This window comes from Octodon degus, unplaced genomic scaffold (genome assembly GCF_000260255.1).
Source record: "Octodon degus isolate 3935 unplaced genomic scaffold, OctDeg1.0 scaffold00098, whole genome shotgun sequence".
Taxonomy (NCBI): Eukaryota; Metazoa; Chordata; class Mammalia; order Rodentia; family Octodontidae; genus Octodon; species Octodon degus.
Genome location: NW_004524674.1, coordinates 10,003,100 through 10,008,830, shown reverse-complemented (window position 1 = coordinate 10,008,830; position 5,731 = coordinate 10,003,100).

Genomic DNA, 5,731 nt, shown 5'->3' with positions numbered 1-5,731 from the left:
ACCAATAGATTTTGGTATCATAGCCGGAATGTAGCTATGGAGAGCGAGGAAGGAAAATATGTGAGTATGTTCCAAGTTAATTATATTGACAGACACAGGCAGCAGGACATATTCAGCCATTGGGCAATCATTTGTAGACCTTGGTATCAGATGTCAGATTACTTACACATAGCCTCCACATCCTGTTTCTTCTTTATTTCTCTCTGATAGAGAACTACAGAAGTACAAAGAGCCTCAGACTTATAGTGTGTCACGGTTTTTGCTTGGATGTCCCCGCAAAGCCTCATGTGGTCATGGTGGGTGGGCTTTTTGGGGGCAGTGGAACCTAGGCTTTGTGTTTGGCTCTTTGTCTAGTGCTGGGATTGGTGGTGAGGAGTGCTGCACCCACCAGGGTGGTTAGCCTGTGTATATGAGAGAGGGAAAGAGGTTCATGCCGCCCTTTTGCCTCTTTTTGTTCTTGTTGCTTTTGCTGTCTTCTGCTGCCATTAAAGAATTTCCATGTGCCACACCACCCTGCCTTGGAGCCAGCTGATTATGGACTGAAACCTCCACAAGGTGTGAGCTAAACCAACCTTTCCCTCTGTAATTTGGTCACTAAGTATTTTGTCTTAGCAGGGAGAGAAAAGTAATGAAGACAAAGTGTTTATGCCTTATATATTTTCCACACTGCCACGGTATGGAAGTGATATTTCCTTACTCTAAACAGCACAGGGCTTCACACTTTGAATGGTGACCTACTCCTAGAGCAGTGCCACGCAGTAGGACAACCTCTTGAGATTCAGGTTAGTAATAGCAAGCTTCAGCTCCTCATCAGCTGTGGGGCCACAAGGGCAAACAACAAATGCTTTGCCACTCATTTTTGGATATGGATATTGGATAAATTAAATACTTAACATTTTAATATAAACTATATTTTGTTCAATTATTTTGCCCATCTTTAGGCTAAGAAAAGTGTTCTAGGCATGTTTATAGTTGGCTAGGAAGGCTGAGCTCTCCTGTTCAGTAGGTAAGGCACACTAAAGGCCTGTCTGCTCTCTCTGGGGATGCTGTATCCTGGAAAATCACAACTAGAGATCTGGCACTCTTGTTGTATCAAGGATGTACAAGAGCTATTCTGGAGATTTCTCTTTTTTATTTGTATTGATAGTGTCTAATAAGCCCCCATCATGTAGTTTAGAGTACAAGGCACCTTGAGACCACATTGTTAAGTGAATTAAGTTGGATGTGCATGTTTCTCTGGTACGAGAAACCAAAAGTGTAAAAAAAAAAAAAAAAACCAAGTGTATAATAGGTATTGCAAAATGGAATAAATGGTTCAAAAGAAATAGGAACTAGGGAGGGGGAAGAACAAAAGGAAGGAAGGGAAATAGAAAATGATAAAAGAGTGAAATTGAAACAAACTTTGTAAATGAGGAGAAGAAGAGGGGTTTAAGGGAGGGGAGGGGATAGGAAAAAGGGAAATTAAAACATAGCATATGCAGGTACAAATTCCCTATTATGAATGTGATTGTTATTTATATCTAAATTATACCAATAAATTTAATTCATAAAAGAATAGGGGATATTAAAAAAAAGAGGGTACACAGGGCTAGCCAGATAGCTCAGCAGATTCAAGCACCTGCTCAGGCACACACAGGGACTGGGGATTTGATCCCCAGGTTGCCATGCCAGCCCTAGCCCTGGGGCACACTGAGATGGTGATAGAGACTGGGCATGGGGGAGTGTGCCTGTAATCCCAGTGCTTGGGAGGCTGAAAACAGGAGAATGAATCACTACAAGTCTGATCTGTGTAGTGAGACCCTGTAGACCCTGCACTAAATACATTAAAAGATTTTTAAGAAGAGTACACTTTTTGAGGTCTTAGATTTTCAGTGTTTCTTTAAGGTAAATGTTATACTTTAAATCAAAATTAACCTAGCCAGGAGTGGTGGTTTACACCTGTACTTATGGTGTTCGGGAGGCTGAAACAGGGGGCTAGTAAATTCAAGCCCATCCTGGGCAATTTAGCAATCTAGGAAGATCTTGCCTGAAAATAAAAAAGGGTCTGAGACTGTAGCTAAGTGTAAAACTCCCGGTTCAATCCCACTCTTCACATGCACACAGATCATGTATTCAGAGGAGAGACTTTTGGAAGGCAATTAGATGATGGGGTGCTAACCTCATCATTGATAACTGATGAGCTCATCGCTAATTGTGCTGTTAGAAGGTTAGGCCAGGCTGAGCAAGCTAAGTCCCTGAAAGCACTACCTGAAGGGTGTATTTTTTCCTCTGGCTCCTCCCCTGCTCTCTACTTCCTGTATGCTATGAATCAAGCAACTTTCTTCCACCAGGCTTTATTGCCATAGTGCTTCTGTTTAGCAGTGAGCTTACCACACACTGAAACTGTAACAGAAAATGCCTCCCAAGCCAGAATACTCCAGTTTCTGTTGCCCGAGTAATCTCCAGTTTATTTCAATTCCTGTTATCATTCTTACTACTTCTCAGTATGATGTACATTGTAAGAACCAATCCCCAAATGACAAACCATTTTGCCTCTGTGCTTCTACTTTGCAATTTCACAAAAACCTCCCTCCCTGAGCCTTTGAGGTCAGACTTCTTTGAGAATGATCCCACTTTGGATTGCTGGTGTAGTAAAGCTGATTCTTGCCTCTAAAGCTTGGTGCCACTAAGTTCTTGGTCAAGGCTTTTCTGTTACAAAATTTTCAGACTAAAGATCCAAAATACACCACTCCCTTCTGCTGTGGCTATCAGATATTCTGTCCCCATGTGGAAAGCTGACCAATACAATGAATAAGGTACAGTCCCCAGCTCTTGCCCACTCTACCATTTATTTGTCATCAACCTATGACTCAAAATCTGACTCCATAATCAGGTCTCTGATATTTCTTCGATAAAACAGCTAAGAAGATCAGAGAGAAGAAGTGATTTTTTTTCAGCTCAGTCCACCCTGAGGGTGGGGCTGGAGCAGTATGTTTTGCCAGGGATTGAACTGCATTCCTCTGCACCTGCCTAAGATTGCCTAGGCAAGTGCTTTAGGCTGCTGAGCTATCTCGCCAGCCTGAAGAACTGATATAGAACAAGAGCCTGTCAACTATTAAGAGAGAGAAGCCAATCAAACTCAATAGATGAAATAGATTGTAGGATTGGAGTCATCCACTCCACAGAGAAGTGGCACCCTGCTCAGAAGAGGCAATGAGTGGACACTGGGGCAAAAGATGCCCAGCTCCTGCTAAGGCCTCTATCAAAGCATAACTCATTAAACAGGATAGGGTCTTTGTGTCAGCTTTCATCCACTAAAAAAAGAAAAGGAAAACAGCCATTAAAAAAGCTAGAAAGTGTAAGCCTTTCCACAAGGCCCAAGTTCCCCTCAGATAAGAGGTGCCTCTGTAAGAAAAGGGAAGGTTAAACTCAAAACAAACCAGACAGTGGCCAATGTCAAAAAGAAAAAATAGAGTTAAAGTGCAAGACTGATGCAAGAACAGCATAAGAACCACTCAAGGAGGACTGCAAAGTCCAGGCAGAACTCAGAGATAGAAATTCCTATCATTGCAAAGCTTTCTAGTTCTTGGAGAGAGAGAAGCCTTTGAACAGACTCTGACTGTGCACACTCCCGACAGTGGCAACACAGCTCAGAAAACCCCCTGGTTCCAGAGTGATCAACTTGACACCTAATTCCATGAGTCCTGGATACCTATGTCCCCAGCAACATCCTGGTAACCTGGCCCAAAAATTCAAGATCCCCAGGCTGTATCATCAAAGATTGTTTTTCCTTAGTCTTTGTCTATCCATCCCCCTCTCTCAGCAATTTCTCTCAAAGAAATGTCTGACAAATGGACAACATTAATTGTCCATCTCCTCTGAAGATTTTTGTTTCTGTTTCTCATAAACAGTGGTAGTACAAATTGTCATATAAATTTGTTTCTTCCCGAACAACAATGACTTCTTTTGTCCATGCCAAGTTCAGGGGACATCTCAGGACCAAGTTTAGAGAAAAATAGAAGTCAAGTACAGCTCTTATTGGTGATTTTCACTTCTCTGGTAAAGGAGAGTTTCTAACCAAGCATTGTAGATTCACCTCTATCTCCCTATCACTTGTGTCACTGAATTTTTCCTTTCCAATAAATAGCAAAAGAACAACTTGACAAGTGTTTAAGTGAGAAAAATTCACTCACAAACTTACCTCCCAACCTTGTCACCTACTCCTGTTTCTTCATATATTGAACTGGATGCCGATATACACTGTTATGTGTGGGCCAAGACCCACACATCTGAAGCATTTCCTTTTTTCTCCACTTGTCAGCTAGGAGCTCCATAACCCCTCAGGCACCTTGTGTTCCTTCTCATTGCATCCTATCTATCTTGAAAGCAGCAAAAGTTTGTATGACTTCTTGAAGGTAGAATCCCACTGGCTTCCCTTCCTCTGCCAGTGAGAGAAAGCTTTATTTTGTTTCTGTTTTGTGGAGTTTTCAGTGAAACATGGGATTAAACCCAGGGCCTTCAGACTGAACTACTTGCCTAACCCTTTTTTTTTGTATTTTTTATTTGGAGACAAGGTCTCACTGAGTGATAAAAACAGACCTCAAATAAAAAAGAAAGAAAGAAAGAAAGAAAGAAAGAAAGAAAGAGAGAGAGAGAGAGAGAGAGAGAGAGAGAGAGAGAGAGAGAGATACATTCTTCCTGAGGAGTCCATCTTGGCATCCTCACTGGCTGCCACAGTTGCTGCCAACAGTTTCACATCTTCACACACACACACACACACACACACACACACACACCCGCCCACCCCACTCCTGACTCATCTACTTCCAGTCAGTTGAACCAGTTCCAGTTCTACTATCCATTGTCTGTATTCTACCACAGAGGCCCCCTGTGACACACCTGTCCTGGTCAGATGGTGTCATTTAATGCCCACCACCCAAGATGACAGTTAACAATTCCTTCTGAATTCCACATTTTGACTAAAGAAATATTGGACTATCAGCCCTGATGATTGACTTGCCAAAGGTTGCCCTGCCTAGAAGCATAAAATCAGCCAAGCATTTCTCAAAGATGTGCAAGAAGGGAGGGGGGGACAAAAAGCCCATCAACCACTGTTACCCATAAATCTGATTTAAAAAGACCACCTGATATTCATAAGAAAATCCAATCTGATAGGCAACCATATAAGGGATAGGGACACAAAAAATAAAGGCCCCTTCACCTGTAAGACACAAAAAACCCTGACTACCCAGGCCCATCTCAACCTAAACCTCTCCTTTCCCTGTTGGGCATGGATGTCTAGGGCAGACTGAGATCTGTCAAACTGGGACCCCAAGAGCCTGCAGTCATTGCAAAAGTCAGAGGTCAACCTGTGACTTTCCTGGTAGACAATGTCATAGAACTCTCTGCCTTCAAAAAGTCACTGTCAGTTGAGCAACTAAGACACTTGCCTTTGGTCCTTTCTGCCAGGCATAAACTTGCAGCCTGGGTGGACACCTTCCCAAGTATAAGTTCCTGTCACCAAGCCAGTCAGCATCCCTCCCTCTTTACACTTTCCCCAAGAGGAAGATGATGTCTGCAGATAACTATAATCCTGAAATTCTGAAAATTCTCCTCCCAGAGGTTATGAGCCAAGACTCACCTCTGGGCCTGACTACCGACCATGCTTCAGTCACACCGCAGCTGCCTAACGCAGTTCAAGATCCTGACAGACTGTTAATGACATTGCACTCTGTGGTTGCCAATCCACATG